The sequence below is a fragment of the Musca autumnalis genome, unplaced genomic scaffold (genome assembly GCF_047663935.1).
Source record: "Musca autumnalis isolate F117 unplaced genomic scaffold, ASM4766393v1 scaffold_1, whole genome shotgun sequence".
In the NCBI taxonomy this organism is placed as follows: domain Eukaryota; kingdom Metazoa; phylum Arthropoda; class Insecta; order Diptera; family Muscidae; genus Musca; species Musca autumnalis.
The window spans coordinates 5,269,286-5,290,267 of record NW_027411644.1 but is presented as its reverse complement, the minus strand read 5'-3'; the positions used below and the strand labels follow the sequence as shown (position 1 = coordinate 5,290,267).

The window sequence follows — 20,982 nt, the reverse complement described above, 5'->3', positions numbered from 1 at the left end:
ATCAAAGGCGTCAGCGCCCAAGAATTTCTTCGGATTTTGTTTCAGAAAATCTAAACTTTTCTTCGAATTTCTTTCCGAATTCGGACCGATTTTCTTCAAAAAATCTAAATTTTTTAGAATTTTCCAGAATTTTTTTCCGAATTCGAACCAATTGTCATACATTTTTGTGGCCGATTTCGAGAAAAACACAGTTTATTGCTGCATACAAAATAAAATAAATTGTTCCCATCCAACGCTCATACTAAGGCAATATTGTTCCGATCGACTTAAAAATTTGACCACATATTCTATGCTATTTATACATTCTACTTTTTTTCTGAAATTTATAAATGGGGATGACCCCTTAAACTAAAATTCAGCGCTCACATTTTGAACTTTGGTGTGGAGTGGATAATTTTATTGAAATATTTGAGATATATTGTGTATACCACTCAGCACATAGGCAGATGGATGTTTTCTGGAACTGAAAAATTAGCACACGATGACATTTTGTGGATGAAAATGTTGCTAGGAAAATTTTATGTAGGGTCGGTCCACTAGGACAAGAAATCGATATTGTCATGTTTGCATTGTCTTTTATCACTTTTACCCGAACCTTTCTCATGAAAAATCTATGATTATGTATTTCATTGAATTTCGTATATGCTATTGATTGTGTAGAAAACTCGGATACACATGAACTATATCTGTTTCTGGCAGACAGATGCGGTTATTTGAATGTCTACATCTAAAGATCTCATGGCCAGGGGCTCAATTCTGCTTCTATGAAAATGTGAAGTGAACAATTTTATAAAGGAAAAAACTCTCAAATGAAAAAAATTATAAAGGAAATATTTTTCATTTCAAATTTTCATAGAACAAGAATCCAGCCCATGGCAGAACTACCAGGTAGTGGTATCACACCAGCTGATCGAATATGAAAAGTCAAATCCCTTTATAAAAAAAATAATTTTTGTTGTAATTTCCCCAACAACATAAAGAAAGTTTTGACATGACATATTCAAAATTTTACGATGCCACTTCCTGGGTAATTGTGCCATGATCCAGCCCCAGAACAGAATCAATCGTCGTTTGCTTTGCTTGCTTCCCCAAATGTCAAATTATAAAGGAATGCCAGAGCCTCTTTGCAAATCCGCCTGCGTTCTGCTTTAGAAGGCACTAGCATTCCTTTATAATTTGACGATTGATTCTGTTCTGTAGTGCGATTCTGTAACTTTTTTTAATAACGAACCGACATCGTTAGTTAACGAAAATATTCGGTTGAGTTAACGAATGTGCTATTCTGTAACTTTATGTTACCGATTGTATAAATCGGTAGCACATACCGACGAATATCGATAGAAAGACAAATTGTCAAAATTATATTTTAATATTTATTATTGTATTTTTAAGTTGAAAATGTTATTTCTTCGCAACTACAGAAGACAAAACGCGTAAGGAAGAAAACATATCTATTTTTTGGAAGTAATGTACCTACAATGGGTGTTTGCAAGTATCCCAACAATGCGTTTCCTAATGGTAACTTCAACGTCAAGTTTGTATGTAAGTACTTCTAGGAGATCAATGAACAGTACATACATATCATAGATTTTGGTGGTTTTTTTCAGAATATTTTGCATTAACCCCCACGTAAAGGGACCACAACGCAAAATATAGAATATCTCCGATTGATGTGTTTTAATTGGACAGGAACTTGTCTTGTGGACCAACAAATTTGTCTGCAGTCTCAGGAAGTATATACCGTATGGGTTGCAGTGAAAGAAGATTCATTATATATACAGTATCGGCCAAAACTAAAGCACCCCCTCAGTAAATTTTTTTGAAATGATAATTTTTTTATGAAAACTAAATTATAAATTTATCTTTTATTTTTCTTTTTATTTATTTATATCTTTATAATTGAAAAATACAAAAATAAGGAGATCAGAATTTAATAAACAAAAGTTAAAATTCAAAAAACATTTTAGGTCGCAAATATAAGTGGACAAAACTAAAGCACCCCCCCATTTGAGGTACAGCAAAAACTATTGAAATCAATATTTCGTTGCTTATCCTCTATTCTGGATGACACAATCACATCTTTTAGGCATAAAGGATACTAAATTATTAATTACTGCAGGCGAAATAATTGATTTTCGGAAAATTTAGCTTAAATCCTCAAAATACTGAAAATCGGAAGGTACCGTTATATGGAGGCTATACCCAAACGTGGACCCAGGTCTACGATTTTTGGTGGATATGTTTTGTGACCACTAAGAACCCTAAGTACCAAATTACAGCTAATTTAGTAGGAAAATGTGGCTTAAATATCCGAAATACCGAAGATCGGAAGGTACCGCTATAAGGGGGCTATACCAAAACCTTAGCCGATATTGTTCATATTCATCCAAAAATGATGCTACAACATTCTCTGCTCAAATACTAAATCCCTTAGGTTTAAAAATTGGCAAAAGGACGAATTGCAAAAGAACGGTAGACGCCGGCTTATTCAGTCGACGACCAGCAAAAAACCTTCCGCCTCCATGTTTTACAGCGCCTTTGCAATATTTAGGATTTAACGGTTGCCCATTTGGTCCAAGCCATGGCACAATTAACCAGGTAGTGGCATCGTAAAATTTTGAATATGTTATGTCAAAACTTTCTTTATGTTGTTGGGAAAATTACAACAAAAATATTTTTTTTATAAAGGGATTTGACTTTTCATATTCGATCAGCTGGTGTGATACCACTACCTGGTAGTTCTGCCATGGTCCAAGCCTTTTATCATCTGAATACTTTAAATTAAACATAGATTCATCGGAAAACAGTTCAAATGGGTCTTGGCGAATGCCAGTCTGGCTCCTTCATTTTTAGTCGATATGAAAGGTTTTTTTTTGCTGGTCGTCGACTGAATGAGCCGGCGTCTATCGTTCTTCTGCAATTCGTTCTTTTGCTAATTTTTAAACGTTAGCGTATTGTATTTGACTAGTGGATGCTGTAACATCATTTTTGGATGAATATGAACAATATCGGCTAATGTTTTGGTATAGCCCCCTTATAGCGGTACCTTCCGATCTTCGGTATTTCGTATATTTAAGCCACATTTACCTACTAAATTAGCTGTAATTCGGTACTTAGGGTTCATAGGGGTCACAAAACATATCCACCAAAAATCGTGGACCTGGGTCCACGTTTGGGTATAGCCTCCATATAACGGTACCTTCCGATTTTCAGTATTTTGAGGATTTAAGCTAAATTTTCCGAAAATCAATTATTTCGCCTGCAGTAATTAATAATTTAGTATCCTTTATGCCTAAAAGATGTGATTGTGTCATCCAGAATAGAGGATAAGCAACGAAATATTGATTTCAATAGTTTTTGCTGTACCTCAAATGGGGGGGTGCTTTAGTTTTGTCCGCTTATATTTGCGACCTAAAATGTTTTTTGAATTTTAACTTTTGTTTATTAAATTCTGATCTCCTTATTTTTGTATTTTTCAATTATAAAGATATAAATAAATAAAAAGAAAAATAAAAAATAAATTTATAATTTAGTCTTCATAAAAAAATTATCATTTCAAAAAAATTTACTGAGGGGGTGCTTTAGTTTTGGCCGATACTGTACATATATGTTTAATAGATGTATGTAATCAGAATCGTCGCTCAAAAGGTCATGTGTGTGTGATATAAAAATATAAATGTAGAATCCTATATGTACATACATATGTATTTAAAGCGCTGTTTTATTTATTTTTTTCTAATTACAAAGGTAGGGTCATATTTTGGATTGTGGCGCTTTGAAAGCAAATTCTGAATAGCGCAATAAAAAGAAGAACTAGATGAAGATTGAGGTTTAAAATATAACGTGACTTAAGCCTGTCCCTTCAGTGATTTTCGTGGAACCACGTTATCGTCATTTGAGTTTATATATTCAGATCTTCATCTCACGCCCACATTAAACAAAATTTCTCATAGTGGAGAATATGAAAAGTTCGGAAATCCGAATATATAAGCCATTTTTAGCATTCTTATTGTTAGTGATGCTGAGTTTAAATCTATGAGATTACCACAGAACAAAGTAGGTTATAAGAACGCTATACACGTTTTGGCCTCAATGCGGCATTAAAGCCAACGAAAGCCTCCTAGAAAGATTGTGTTAACCGTATTGGTATAGGTCTTGTATAAAAGTGCAACACTTGAGTTCTTTTAAAACTTTAGCTAACGTTTTCCCTCTTTAAAAATAAAGACAAATATTAGCGTAGCCTTGATATGTATTGTAAAATGGGCTTCGGCAGTACCGATTTGATTGATGCTACATAAAGACCGTCGAAGATCTAAAAATTTCCCTTTGACGATCTTTATGTAGCTTCAATAAAATCGACGCTGGCGAAAGAGCGACAGTGGCGGAGCTGCCCATGTATCCTACATAGTTAACCCTTATGTTAATGACTTAAGAAGATTTTTTCTCAATAAGGCGGAATTTATCTTGTATACCCTTCTTATTAACTTAACATATGTTTAAATAAAAACGCCTTTGTTAAGGGAAATCGGCTAAATATTGCAATCATGTACTGTCGTTAAGACTTAACAACTACTTTTTTTTGGTTGTTAACTTAACAATAATTTTCGGTAATTAACGACAAAATTTACCGACAAAAATCGTTAAAATTGGTTACAGAATAGCACTTATCGAAAATTATCGTTAACTACCGACATTCGTCGTTAATTCTGTCGGTAAGGAGTTACAGAATCGCACTACTGGCCTTCATTGAGTATATAATGAATCATGGAAGAAAGATTCGCCGTTTGTCAGACTTCTGAGTTATTGCGGGATGAATCTGTCGTTGACCAACAACGAATTTATGATGCCCTAATTCAGAAGCGAAACCATCCGAATTTCATATATCGACGCCTCCAAACAATAGTAAGCTAAGTCGACTTAGCATGTTTTCAAGTTCTTTACATTTTTATATTTAACGTCCTTTAACTTAAATTCTGTCAAATTTTGGTAATAATCGGACAATCCGAACAGAAGTTATAAACAAATATTTACTTAGCATAGTACTGAAGGTCAAAGAAATTTTCAAACTTTTAGAGCTTGTCCTGCGAAACTCACTGTTCAGAATTAGCAAACTATTATTTGGAGGTGTCGAACGTCCTTTACCTTAAATTCTGTCAAATTTTGGTAATGATCGGTCAATCCGAACAGAAGTTATAAACAAATATTGACTTAGCATAGTACTGAAGTTCAAAAAAATTTCCACACTTTGAGAGCTTCTCCTGCAAAACTCACTTTTTAGACTTAGCATACTATTATTTGGAGGTGTCGATATAGTTAATGGATTATGCGAAATTTACCGAAATACATAAACATACGATTTTTTGAGAATGTAAGGAGTAAAACTGATAAAGAATAATGAAAACGTGACAATATCAATTTCTTGGATATGGGAAACCTACATATAATTTTCGGTGGAACATTTTTGGAGAACATTTCATTTTGTTTTATTTTTTGAGTTCAAGAACAAAATGGACATGGAAGGAACTGAGCTAGAAGGACAGCATATTGGACAGAAAGGTTCCTCATTCTATTTAACTGAAAACATGTAATCTAAAAATGATAAAACGATATCTCCAAACAGAGATATAAAGCTATTTTCTCCAGCGTACGTAAAAATACTTTAAATAACATTTCCAATCGTTTCGTTTCGTATTTTCCATAGGAACAATACAAAACGAAACATAACCCACGTTGGCCGAGCTCGCTGTTTAGTTTCGTTTTCTTTACATTCGTGAGTGCGAACAAAACGAAAAGCGAAAAATACTCAACTCCACAAGAGCAGATAGAAAACGGAATAGTACTAAACACATGTGAATAAATCAAAAACGTTTGGTGGTTGATAAAATTCACTGTGGTATGCTGATGCTAACTTACCCTGCAAGCAAAAACTATCGCGGAAGTGACTTAGGCGTGTCGCCCAGGGCGATGAAAACAGTCGCGGCGATAGTCGCAGAAGTCACCCTGAAGTGACCTCCGTTGTGAAGAAATGAACCACGCCGGCGTGTCGTCTTGGAAGTCACTCGGGCGACACTTCTAGAAAATCATTTCCGCGATAGTTCTAGAAATTAAAAAAAATGTTTTCTATTTATTTTTATTTCATTTTTTTTTTATTTTAATTTATTTTTTTTTAATTTTTTATTTTTATTTATTATTTTATTTCATTTTAAAAATGTAATGCTTTGTTGCCTGACTTGGGAAACGAACCCGGACCTTCAGAGTGCAAAGCGAGCATGCTTACCACTGCACCACTGCCTCATATAATCATCAGATAGCAAATGGTCTATATTTGTTCAATGTGTTGAATCATTAAATACATGTAAACAATCGCCTTGGAAGTCACTCAGAAGTCACTCCGAAGTGTCGGCATACGCGATAAAACCTAATCACAATAAGGCTATAGAAATTGTTTGTGTAATTCACCAACGATCTTCCTTGGCGTGTCTCCGGAGTGACCTCTTAGGCGAGGGAGTGCAAAACTCACTTCCAATTGCTGGCAGGGTATAGGGTTGTTAAGCAATCACATGTAGTTGACCATAACGCACAGAAAACGTTTGCCAAAAATTCTTTTTGTTTGGGAAGTGAATGAAACAACTCGGCAAAGCATAGTCGAAGTACATTTCAGCAATTGTACAGTTTTCATCTTTTTACATTGAAAAGTTTGTGGTTTTGTTTTGGTTGTGAGAATTAAACGATTCAGAGAAGTTTGTGGCTCTGTGTGATTGGCACAGGAATCGTTTTGTTTGTGTACGTTCATTGATTTTCTCAATGTTTGATAGGGGTCAATCAAAAAAATCATTATGACATAACTCAGAAAATTCAGCCATGGGTTCCTTTGGGGCTTTCATTTCGAAAAGGAATTTTTCGTCCGCCAGATCTTAACTTACATCTTTTGTCACAGGGTATTCAGTAAGATTTCTCATAGAGACCACAATGTCTTTAATAGAAGACAAGGATGACTTCTCATAACAAACAAGATGAGAATACCAATAGACCTTTGTGAGATGACCAGTAAAACTTCTGACGAAATAGGTTAAAGGCCAATCTTAATTCGATTGTCATAGAACTTTACTTTTGTTTGGAAAAATGTAAAGAATCAATTGGATCAACAAAATAGGGTTGAATAGACTACACTTCAGACGATAGTAAATATCCGGTGAATTGTCCTTTAACTTAACCGTTTGCATATATGTTTTCTTATGACTTTCTTTTAAAATAAATAATGATTTTTAAAAAAATGTTCTTGTTGCAAATTTAATGTTATATTTCAATAACGTGGAAAAAATTTCGCCCGAAGTCGAGTTACTTTTCGACTCAGACTCCGACTCCAGCAAAATTGCTCGACTCCGAATCGTAGACTCCGAATCCGAAACACTGGTTCTGACACCGTAGCGTGATAGAAGACCAAAAATAAGAAGACACGTGTCCCTCGTTTTTTCCCATCACTTGTACTATTGCCGTTATGGGCGCCAAAGATTTGAGGCCTTGATGCTAAAATGAATCAATTTATCAGATCTCCTAAAACGTTAAGAATTCTGATTTACTGTTGAAGGTTAATTTGTGGCTCTTGTCATAAAGAAACAAAATTTTAGCACATAAAATCCATCAAACTTAATCATTAAGGTCAAACTCGTTAATGTCTAATTTCTTTTATATTTTATTTTCGGGGTTTGGTCTATAGATATCAAACCGTTTAAAAAAATTATACCCATTGTACCCAAAATTATACCCACGATATCAATTAGCAACTTTCTAGAACACACAAAGGTCAAAGTAACAAAAAACTTTAAACAATTGCGATTTTTTATACCTTTTCTCTGGTTATGGTCCATAGATACTAAACCGATCAAAATTAAAAAAAAAACTATCATTGTAGCTGATTGTTGCCAAAGATATCAGTAAACAACTTTCTGGAACATGCGAACTGTTTATCAAAAGCTCCTAAAGGTCAACATAACACACTATCCTAGTTCCTAAACGTATGAGTGATTTCATACAAACGATACGATCTCTTGGTACTAATTGGAACGAATTTGCATTTGAATCGTAGCAGTGAAACAGGCAATCGATAAGAATTCCGCCGTACATGTGTATGTATGCTCGATGGTAGATAGAGAAGCTTTCGTCACTAAAAACTATAACTTTTATTTAAACTTTATTAATTGATAAATAGTACATTTATCGATGATATTTCACCTGCCTCCATTCAAACAAATATGTTTTTATCAATATAGTATTGATCAGTTGTTGGCGTCGTCCGTGCACCAGTGGTGAAAGCTCACCCTTCTACCCTATGTATGTTAGGATTTATACATACTATACCATGTTCCCACATATGTATGTACATGTCATTGATATATAATATTGATGACCAAAAATATTTTTATTTTGAATTAATGATTTGTTTTAGCTTGTTTTTCATTTGACGTCATAACTACATTTACATACATATATAGAGAGAACTGAAACAAATCCATACATACATATATACACATATTATTACTTTTTGCATGTTGTGCATTCTTGTTTATCAAAGAAGATATAGGAGCAAATGTGTGTTCTCTTTTTTTTCTCTCTGATGAACCAAATATTCGAATAAAACTGTCAGTTTGCCCTGATCTATTTTTAGGCAAATGGAAATGCTTGGCATTCAGCTTTGAATTTTCTTCTTCTGATAGCACACAGCGTTATAATAAAAGTTTTGGCCTCTTGCAATGTAAACAATCAAAAATTTATTTGTAGTACAATACAAGTTTTTTTTTTTTGATTTCTTATAAAACTCAATTTCTTGTACAATTTTCACATTCCATACTGCGGACAAGGTTTATCTCAAACCACATGTCTTAGTCCCAATTTGCAGCTAAAAGTACTTTTGCGAGGTGTCCACCAACTTTAAATGGAAGGTGCTTACACCTGGGAAGTTTTGCGGATTCTGAAACTACAATGTTCATTTTCAAGCAAAATCGTGGAAACCTAAAAAAACCTTAAAAATATTAACTTTTACCACGATTTATTTAAAAAGCGGTCCGGTGTTTTTTTTTTTGTTTTTTTTTTTTTTGATTTTTCTCATCTAGACATTGTAGTTTCAGAATCCGCAAAAAACTTCCCAGGTGTAAGCACCTTCTATTTAAAGTTAGTTCAGTGCATGGCAGAACTACCAGTAGTGCGATTCTGTAACTCCTTAACGACAGAATTAACGACGAATGTCGGTAGTTAACGATAATTTTCGGTAAGTGCTATTCTGTATACCAATTTTAACAATTTTTGTCGGTAAATTTTGTCGTTAATTACCGAAAATTATTGTTAAGTTAACAACCAAAAAAAAGTTGTTGTTAAGTCTTAACGACAGTACATTATTGCAATATTTTGTTGATTTCTTTTAAAAACGGCGTTTTTATATGAGCATATGTTATGTTAATGATGAGTGTACACAAGGTAAATTCTGCCTTATTGAGAAAAATCTTCTTAAAGCGTTTACATAAGGGTTAACTATGTATGATAACATGGGTCAGCTTCGCCACAGTTGTGCTTTCACCAGCGCCGATTTTATTGAAACTGCATAAAGATCATAAAAGTTCTCTTTCATCTTCGATTAACTCATAAATTTCCTATAGACCAGCTTCATGTAGCATCAATTAAATCGGCGCTGGCGAAGGCGCAACAGTGGCGTAGCTGCCCTATGCTATCCTACATATGAAGACTACGCTAACCTTTGTTTTACTTTCTAAAGAGGAAAAACGTTAGCTAATGCTTCAAAAGAACTCAAGTGTGGTACTGCTATGTAAGACCTATACCAATGTCCGTAACACTATCTTTCGTGGAGGCTTTCGTTGGCTTTAATTTAACATTGAGGCCAACACGTGAATAGTATTACTATAACCTACTTTGTTCTGTGATAATCTTATAGATTTTAACTCAGCATCACTAACAATCAGAATGCTAAAAATGGCGTATAAACATACTCTCCGCTATGAGAAATTTCATTTAATGTGGGCGTGAATTGAATATGTGAATATATAAACTCAAATGACGGTAACGTGGATCCACGATTACTGAAGGGGCTTAAGTCATGTCAAATATCAAAGCTGAATTTCCATACAGAGCGCCACAACCCAAAATATGATCCCAACTTTTAATTAAAAAAATACAACTGCGCTTTTGAAAAAGATTAATGATGATTTTATCACATTTATTCCCAATAGAAAATCGAATCGTTGATGACATTTTCGTCGACGATTCGTTGACGAAATCAATGAAATTGTCATGTACGACAACTTGCATGACCATGTCTTGCATTGTGTCTTGGAAACAAACCCAAAAAATGCTCAAAAAAGCGAGCTTTGAAATAATTGTACATATGTTCATATACATATTTATGAAAATATTCAATTTTCAATTTGTAATAAATTTAATGTTAAAAAATCATAAAATTTGGAAACCGCGTCACGATGTATTATTCATACAAAGTGCATTAACTAAAACGGTAAGTAAGATTAAGTAGATTAAATTACATTAAAAGTAATTGTAGTTATTCTTTAAATATGTGGATTTAGGTTGAAGGCATGACGACTTTGAAAATCGCAATATGAAGCAGATGGTATATGGTAAGATTTTTGAATATATTAGTGATTAATTACAACAGTCATATATTTTGTTTTGCAGAGTCCACAAAGTGAACGAGATCGCCCCCTCAGTTGTCTGAGGAAAGAAGTGAGGCGCGGTAAAGCTGGAAGAAAGTGCTGACTTGCAGAACATGCGGGAATTAAGTATAATTAATTTAATATACAATTTGTAGGCATAATATACATATTTTATAATTTAATAAAAATAAAAATTTGACACACGACAACAAACTGAAATTGTCTTTAATAGGGTCGTGAATGACAAATAGCAAGACAGTGTCTGTAAAACTGTCGTCAACGACTATCTGCAAGACAGTGTCATGTACATTGTCACCGACGACAACTTCGCTTACCCTGTCGCCCAAGTTGTCGTGCATGAATAGGCGGACACTTGTGTGAAAATGTCGTCAACAATCCCAAAGGGCTGTCTGCAAAGAGTCGTGAACGAATTGGGTATGTCGTGCACGATTCATCAAGGTTGTCTCGAAGACACTTTCTATTGGGTTACTTTTAAATCACACACACAATAAAAACATCTTAAGAAATCCTTCTTTACTGGCATCCGCATTCATCCAAAAGACACACATTTGAGCCAAATTCCTCCAAAAATCTGAATTGTTTCCTTCTTAAACCCTTTATGTTTTGTACTCGCGACGAAATAATGTTTTCAGCTTCAAAATATATTTTAATTAATATTAAAATATAATATTTGACATTTCCTTCCTATCGATTTTCGTCGGTATGAGTTAACGATTTCTACAATCGTTAACATAAAGTTACAGAATAGCACATTCGTTAACTCAACCGAATATTTTCGTTAACTACCGATGTCGGTTCGTTATTAAAAAAAGTTACAGAATCGCACTACAGGTAGTGGTATCACACCAGCTGAACGAATATGAAAAGTCAGATCCCATTATAAAAAAATTATTTTTGTTGTAATTTCCCCAACAGCATAAAGAAAGTTTTGGCATAACATATTCTAAATTTTACGATGCCACTACCTGGGTAATTGTGCCATGGTTCAGTGTATGGTAAAATTGTAAGACAAACAATAATGTGGTAGAATATTTTAATTTGTCCATATTTACATTAGGCAATTTTCCTTGCTGCAATTGTCACTTTGAAGGAGAGAGAGGTGAGGCATATGGTAACCCTTTGCCTCTCAACACCTTCTCTCACATACAAACTGACAATTGCCGCAAGGAAAATTGCCTAATGTAAATATGGACTTTGATACTATCACATTTTAAAATTTATTTTTAACGACCAAATAAACCCTAAAGACCCCTTCAGTGACCCGCACGAGGGTTATTTTTTTAACAAAAATATTCCTCGTATTCTTCGCAGTAAAGTTGCAAAATAAACGGCATACCTAAAATGCAGTAAATCTTTATAAATGTAGAAATTCCATCATTTCTCACTTCTTGCAAAATTGACACCTATATTTTACTTGGCATGTAATGTAAATAGAGATTTCATGTCTTTGGAGACTTATAGTGAAATTTAGTGGAGAACGCACAGTTTATACAGTTGGCCATTCAGAGTTCTGTTAACAACATTTGACAACAAACATAATAGATTGTTCATTATTGTGATTTGATTTCCTTTGTATTTTATGTATTTGACAGCAAACTAAATAGTCAGGGCTAACTAGTTTGGGCTGAATGGCCAACTGTATAAACTGTGGGAGAACGTTTTTGCCTTTGACAATTATTCTTCTCAAAAAATGTTTTGTGGGACAATTTTGCATAAACTCAGATGAAGTGCGAATTTAACTCTAAAATCTGCTTTTAAGTTTTGCATTTTCTGGATTTTACATAAGATATAGAGTTTTGAGGTATTCTAGGACCATTAGTAAAATTTTTTGACTTACAAATTTGTAGAATATTTTCATCTGATACGATCAGATTTTATAGGAGGAGGGACCAAATAGGCTCCTTTAATTACCACAAGCGACCCAAAAAAACATAAGTACCCTAGGTTAAATAAGAATTCATTAATTTTTAGAGTTTTGGCCAGGTTTTTCGTAAAATTGGCTACTGTGCATTGGAAGCCCAGTGCGTATGATTGTTATTAATTAGAAAGATTTTAATAGCAATCATACGTAGTGTGGTTGCAATGTTAAAAACACTTCAACCACTACAACTAAAGGCCTCGTCACATAAGCGGCATGGCTTAAGTCGGCATCATCGGCTGGCATATTTGTAAATGAGCAAAAGGAAAACGATAACATAGTTACCATATGTTACCATTTTCCTTTTGTTCATTTACCAAATATGCCAGTCGATAACTTAAGGCCTGCGTACATAAGCTGCCTTGCCTGCTTACCTTGCTTACTTCTGATAAAAGAATAAAAAAGAAAAGGGCAACCCAGTTCGAAATTTCCTCGGCCTTCTTTATTCTTTTATTTTTATTATGTCAAAAATGAAGAAGGCACAGTTTATACAGTTGGCCATTCAGCCCAAACTAGTTAGCCCTGACTATTTAGTTTGCTGTCAAATACATAAAATACAAAGGAAATCAAATCACAATAATGAACAATCTATTATGTTTGTTGCCAAATGTTGTTAACAGAACTCTGAATGGCCAACTGTATAAACTGTGGAAGAAGGAACGCAAGGCAATCAGGCAGAGTAGCTTATGTACGCAGGCCTTTAAGCCAGCCAGAAGTTCTTTTATGTGACGAGGCCCTTAAGGCCTGGGTACATAAGCTGCTTTGCCTGGTTGCCTTGCTTTCCTGCTTCATTTTTGACATAATGAAAATAAAAGAATAAAGGAGGCCGAGCAAATTTCGAACTGGGTTGCCCTTTTCTTTTTTATACTTTTATCAGAATTAAGCAAGGCAACCAGGCGAGGCAGCTTATGTACGTAGGCCTTTAGGCATTTGTTATCCGATTAAAAAATATGTAAATTAGGGTCATGAATTTTCGACATTTGTTCTTAAAAAATGATTTCCTGTAGCACGGATGTAGCATCCTGCCGAGGATGAACCACTACAGTTTACAATTGACGATCTTACGAATGCCATCAGGAACGCTAAATCAGTCAAAGCGTTGAGCCCTGATGGAATCACCATGGTAATGCTGAAGCAGCTGTATGAGTATCTCACTAAAGTTTTCAACTTGTCGCTAGCCACCCTCATTGTTCCCGAATTCTGGAAAATGGACAGGGTGGCCCCGCTACTAAAGCCAAGAATGGATGCCAGCAAAAGTGAATCGTACTGCCAATTTCGCTTTTGTCGCTAGTAGCAAAAATCCTTGAGGCCTTAGTCCTCCCCAGTATCAGAAGTAGCTACCAAGTTGCCGATCATCAGCATGGATTCCATAAGCAGCACAACACGACAACAGTGCTGCACGCCATCTCGACAATTATTTGTCAACCAGAGACCGTGTGATAGAACAGTGATGGTGGCGCTTGACTTATCAAAAGCCTTTGATACAGTCAGGCACTCCACGCTGTTTGAACCCTTTATTGAACCCTCCGGCCAAGCTTGAAACATTGGATAGCCAATTATATGTGTGGACGCCAGTCGTATGTGAAATTCAGGAACAAGAAGTCCAAAGGACTTAGAGTGAAACAAGGAGTTCCCCAAGGTAGGGTAATATCTCCGGAACTGTTTAACCTCTACCTCTCCGTTATACCCCCACCCCCCCCCCCCCCCCCCAGACGGCATCGAGATCGTAACCTATGCGCATGATTGCACGATCCTGGCGTCAGGTACCTTCCCTGATGACCTCTATGAGAGACTGAACACCTATTTAACCGATCTTACCACATTTTTCCACACAAGGAATATGCAGATTTCCGCCACAAAATCTACAGCCACTCTGTTCACCACATGGACAGCGCAGTTTGGAAGAGAGTTGAATATTATGGTCGACGGTAGAAGAAATCCGACCACAAACTACCCCAAAATTCTAGGGGTCACATTCGACACTACGTTCAATTCGTGCACGCACGCCACAGCTATTTGAGACAAACAGAAAAGTAGGAACAAGGTCATCAAGTCCCTAGCCGTCAGCACTTGGGGTGCAGATAAAGAAACCTTGTTTACCACATATGACACGATAGGTCGGTCTGTGGTAAGCTATGCGGCGACAGTTTGGTCCCCGGTATTATGTGATACGAATTGGAAAAAGATTCAAACCTGTCAGAATGCCGCCGGGAGAACAGCAACAGGGTGCCTCCTCAAGTCTTCAGTGGAACATCTACATGAGGAGGCAAAGATTATTCCAGTAAAGCAGCACAATGAGTTGCTTTCGTTGCAGCCCGACACATTCAGGCACATCAGGAAGGATATCAACGCTCTAGAGGGAGGGGTCCAAAGATACAGGAGAGAACCCCTAGATCAACATGCATATGAAGCAGGTTTTAATAAGCATTCACACGGACGCAGTTGCTAAGGCCATGAGCAAATATAGTGTGAATAAAGTCCTAGGAGTACATCCCCCCATCTATGGCAGCTGAGGAGTGTAAGCTACCAAGACAAACCAGAATAGTTTTGGCGCAACTATTTTTTTAAAAAAAATTGTGAAAGGAGAAAATGTTCTAGTAATTCGTCGGTCCCCATGCGCTACGTTATACCCATGGCACATGCCTTGGTTATACCCTACGTTTACACATTACAGGACAGTTGAGTTCATGTATTGATTGTCAAAAACCCAAAACTTGCCTGTGTGACGTAGACGTCCCGACAACTGCAAAACCAGTTGCAAAATTATGAATGATAAGACTGTGAACCGAAATTTTGGGGCAGAGATAATTCCTTTTGGGGATGAAAGCCCTTGGTCAGTATATTAAGAATCCCGAAGGACAGATCCGCCTTGAGTCGAACTTCCGAGTTATGGCGTGATGAAGTTTCTGCTGAAGACTCTGTAAGGCATCTGAAATTAGCGTTATATCTTTGTTAGCTGTTGTTCTAGCTTATTTATGAGATGACATGTCTTCAGTCAAATCGAATGAGGATTATTTTCGTAGAGCATTTCGACCTTGTAACTCGATTCATTAAATGTCCTTTTCGTCCCTTGTTATAAGAACCGCTATAAAAGTACCAAAAGATGACGTTTTTCAGCTTCTAAATATTCTGCAGCTTCTAAATGATCAATGAGAGTCATACCCAAAATTTTTGCAGAACATTTCGAAGCTGAAAAAAGTCATCTTGTGGTACTTTTATTGCGGTTCTTAAAACAAGGGACGAAAATGACATTGAATGAAGCGAGTTAGAAGGTCGAAATGCTCGAAACGCTCACGGCGGATCTGTCCTTAGGGATTCTTAATATACTCACCAATTGCTTTCATCCCCAAAAGGAATTATCTCTGCCCCAGATTTTCACCTCCATTTTGTGTCACAGTGCAATCATCGATTTCTTTTTGTTTTTCCTTCACATAGATATTTTGTTTTTATTCATGTTCTTTTGTTTTCAATACATTTCAATTATTATCTCACTGATTTTTGCAAAAATTTCAAAAATTTGTTGACCCTACTATCTGTGAAAAAATTATGGACTGCTGGGAGACAGCCGACAAATGTATGTATGTGTTAGTAGATCATAGTTGTATTTCAAGACAAATTTTCGGGTGGAGATGCCTAGTTAGAGAAGTTCGACTGTACGAGTATACATATATGCATTTTTTTACAACCTCATAACCCTGTATCATAGCGTGATTAGTTTCTATATAAAATTACATAAAATCTTAATTATAAGGTGATTCGAATTTTATTCATTCGTGCAACAGGAAATAATTTTTGAGACTTTTTTTCATTTCATACATTTTTCAAAATAAATATATATATATCACTAATATTGTCAGTTACTTCATATTCCATTTCAAAAAAGGTTAATTTTTTTCGCACTACATCAAAAAATTTTGATACATAGGTAAAGAAACAAGTAAGAAAGTATCAATCAGCTGAGCTGACAGAAAGTTAACACAATACTTCTGTAGGTTTTTCAGCTGTTGGGAAAATTTTCCAGGATGGAAAGGGCCGCAAAAACTACATGTTGCAACAAAATTTAGAATGATCCAAGACCAGTGCATTTTTTCCAAACTTTGGGTAGGGTGTACCCGTTGGAGTGATCCGATGTAGTACATATTCGGACCTAATACAAATCTGTAGGAAATAATTTTTTTTCTCTATTAGTCTATGGATATTTTCCTTACAGACTATATAATTAAAAATGTTGTACTTAATTTTCTGACTTTAAATATATTACTATTTTACTTTTCAATTTACAAAGTTTGAGCTAAATCAATTTCTCCCTTAAAGGGTTATTTTACACATTAGCCAGTTTAGGATTTTCTGGACCTTTTTGGGTCATTATCTCAGGAAGTATGGACTTGTCCACGAAAAAAATTACAACGTCGTAACAGGGGCCGCAAGTGCAACCTGCTGCATCACAAATGACCGATATGGTCTATCCTCGAACTTAAACTAAGTTTGGACAAAATATTGAAAGACCCAAAATTTGAACCAAATATGTTGATCCGTTCGAGAGTTATCGTGCGCTCCAACATGGTATTATGTGGGTTGTTTGCAGTTTTCGTGCTGATTTCTGAGGAAGTATGGACTTGCTCCTGAAAAAAATTATATCGACGTAATGGGGGTAGTGAATACAAGTGGCTGGAACAAAAATCAAAGCGATTCGAGATCAGGCCTTAAACTGCACTTAAGCAAAATTTTGTGTAGGTGGTACCCGAAAGACTTATTTCGACTTAAAAAAAACTATATGGAGTATTACCCCAATGGCTTAAAGTAATTTTTTTAAAACGAACTGACAGTGTTGCAAAAATTTACTGATCACTACCAATATCATTATTTCATCCTGGCGAAGGGTGTTATCAATTGGCTTTTATAAAAACGCTAATTATTTTAATGAGCACAATTATAACTATAAACTTCTCTCGAAAGTAGATTGCATAATACATGTAAAATGTTACTCAGAATACGCAGAATGTACAGAGAATGCTAAATGCATTGAATATAAGTCAACTTTTTGCAAAATAAAGGTCTATTTAACGGTCATAAAATTACATAAAAATTTGTTGTCAATCAAAACTTCACGGCGAATCAAATGAGACTAAAATCAAACAGATTGATATTATAGTTTCGATGTTACAGCCAAAATAAGCACATATTTTGGTCAAATAAATAATTGTTTTCTTATTCTATTTTGTAACCAGCTTCCCCAATAAATAAATGCTCTTGAAAAAGTTGGAAAAAAGCCAACGAAACGTTGAGCGAAAAATGAAATAAAACTTGGTTTTATTGTCATAACAATAATCTGACCAAATAAGCCCATCAAGAAAATTTAACAACAAAAAATAATTTTTTGTTTGAAAAATTATGTAGTAGAAAAATATTGGAAAAATCTATAGGAATACTTCCTTTATTTTGCTTAAATATCCCAATAAAATAGACGGATTATGCTTTATAGACATTCATATTAAAGATTTCCACATTGGAGAAAATAATTGGGTTGCTGATATATCTCAAGGCTTCTGAAATGGAAATAGGGGTCGAATAACCCATTTTAATTTACATGCATTTTAAAATACTTTTAAATCGCATAATTATCAAAATCATTTTGTCCGCAAGTGATTTTCAGTACAGCAAGACCACATCTTTTAATTTGTAAATATTTTTTGAAATTTAATTTGGAAGTCAAGATGAAACATCGTCTGCATCATAGTTTTCAAAACCTATAAAACATCGCAAATTTGCGCAGAGTGCATACAATTTTTGTCCGTATCCGATTTCAGTGTCCACCATGAAAATCTACGTCGATATATATCTATTTCATGGCGGTCAATGAAGAACCGTGGATGTAGCATCAAACACTATTTTTGGAATAAAATTAATTTAGCTGCTTTATCAGTGAAGCTTTTAAATTTCTGTTTCCGCAAAAAAGAAAATGCTGTATCAGTTTTTTCATTGCTGTGGAAATGAACCGCAGAAAACGCGATAAAATACGCGATATTTTCAAAAACAATTTTAGGTGATTTTCCTACTTTGGAATTTCTTTCACGGGAAATGCTTTATTAGACCCGGAACGTAAGGAAATAAAATGGGCAATGAAGTACTAGGTAATCGAATGACACATGCAAACATTAGAACCGAAAAATATGATTTTTAGAAAAATGTTCGCACAAAATTTCCACATTTGGATGCAGATTTCTATGAAGCTGTACAGACTACATTTACGATATACGTATCAAATAGTTCAGAATCAAGTACTACAATCCTATGAGTGATTTTTTGTAAAACCTGTTTGCGGAACGCAACTAGAAGAAAATCTCAAAAAACACTGTAAATCTGGCTTCAAAATGTCAGCATCATTTAATGGTAGGAGTAGATCAAATTTTGGAAAGAAATACAGTAGTGAGATTATCCTTATTTAGTTGGCTTCTACTTTTACTATGACAGGACACTCGTGGAAAGTGTGGTTTAATCACAAATCGATAGAAAACAAAAAAAGACACGTTGGCTTCAGCCCATGTTTACCCATTTTTTAACATAAACATGCCACAGCTTCCACGCAAATTATCTTTTAAGGCCAATATTTTTTGACACGTCCAAAAACATTTAATTTTACCCAAAAATATTTAACTTGTATAATATACAATCACAAGTCGCGTGTTCTAAAAGTGTAAACCTTGGCTTCAGTTATGTTAAATTTTCAAAAATATTGGTGATATATATTTTTTTAAATCGATTTGTGCGTGAACTTTTTTATATTTAAATGGAATAAACGTTATTTTATTGCTAATTGCCAAACGTTCAGTAAATCATTTGTACATATAATTTACGACATATTAATATAATACATATTATAAATATTAATATTTAACAACTATAGTAATAAATAGATTTCTAATTTGGTCCATAAAGTGCTTTAATTCTAATTTAATTTTAATTCACCGATTTCTGTCGATAACCAATAAACAGTTCCAGAATTTCATTCCTGAAGTGTCATAGTTCCCTCTTATTACAGGAAATGCATCTTGAACAGTTGGTGACACCGACATTTTTGTAATATGTTTTGTGAAAATTTTTTTTATGTTGCACAGTGGATCCACTTGTATGGAGAATGTGGCCAAAAATATTTCCAGTGCAAAACTAATACTGGATAATCTTAAAATAACTAAAACCTTAGGTCAAATTAATGTATATAATCGAATTGGCATCACAAAATACACTAAGAAAACATACAGCTAATTGGAATTCCACAACCCGTTAAAACACTATTTAAAAAAATACTCCATTAACTCCTCCAAAATCTATTATTATATTTTGCAAAACGTGTTAGTTTCGCGATAGTTTGAATATATTTACTTGCACGTAAATTGTATGTTTTACTCAATACAAAAAACATTAGTCAAATGTTCCGACTTTTGGAGCTTACTTAAGATAAACGCGTCCGAATGAAATAAAAACTAATATATTTTTAAAAAAATTCCATGTCATAGCTGTCAGATTTGCCAGATTTGGACCAACAATTTTACATTCAGTTTTTTTTTTTATTTTTGACCAGTGGCTGGAACCACTGTGTGTTGTTGAGGAAATATATTCGAACAGCTGGTGTGACACCACTACCTATTAAATATGCCTTGATTACAGGTTTAAGATTTCAATTAAATTCTACAAACCTAATTTACAAAGGTTGTAGAACTGATAAACAGCAGGAAAAGGGACACAGAAGTACCGCTTACTATCTGCGTCAATAGTCAAGGGTCCCTTAAATCACTCACGTCATACTCAATAAAAATTGCAAGAAATCAATCGTAACTTTATGTGAGGTGCAGGATTACTGCATTGATGAAATTTCTGACTACTTCAACCAACCGTCTTCGAAACCGCGTCAAAAATTCAGCCTTTCTTAACCAAACACTGTATCTTCTTAATACTTTTTTTATATCTTCTCTTTTTCTAAAATATCCACTTTTTATAACTTATTTTTCAAACACCTAAGGTCTCCAAGTGAAGTAGATGTCAGCTAAATGTCTTTTAAACTGACGTAATAGCTCATTTAGACTAGCCATAAATCCTGGACTGGATTTAATAAATCCAGTACAAATCTCATTGCATTGAGATATACCTTTGGAGGATTTAAATGGTAGTCAGCTGATTTTTGTTCATAGCACAATTACCAAGGTAGATGCATCAGGCGGCCATCAGATCGAATTTGAAACGTCAGAAGAAGTTGTTGTAAATTGAATTCGTCTCAAATTACAAATTATAAATTTATTGTTTAATATTGAAAATCTTAGCACAATATGCTACTAATGAGCAAATAAAGAATAATTTTATTTTATGTCAATT

General features: G+C 34.6%; 1 long non-coding RNA gene across 1 annotated transcript; it reads left to right on the top strand.

Annotated features, from left to right (window-relative positions):
- The first annotated feature begins 8,709 nt into the window (after positions 1-8,709).
- On the top strand, positions 8,710-10,895 carry LOC141390274 (uncharacterized). Its single transcript, XR_012409311.1, has 4 exons — positions 8,710-8,752; positions 10,239-10,519; positions 10,590-10,640; positions 10,699-10,895. It is a non-coding gene; the product is annotated as an uncharacterized lncRNA (long non-coding RNA).
- Positions 10,896-20,982: the final 10,087 nt, after the last annotated feature.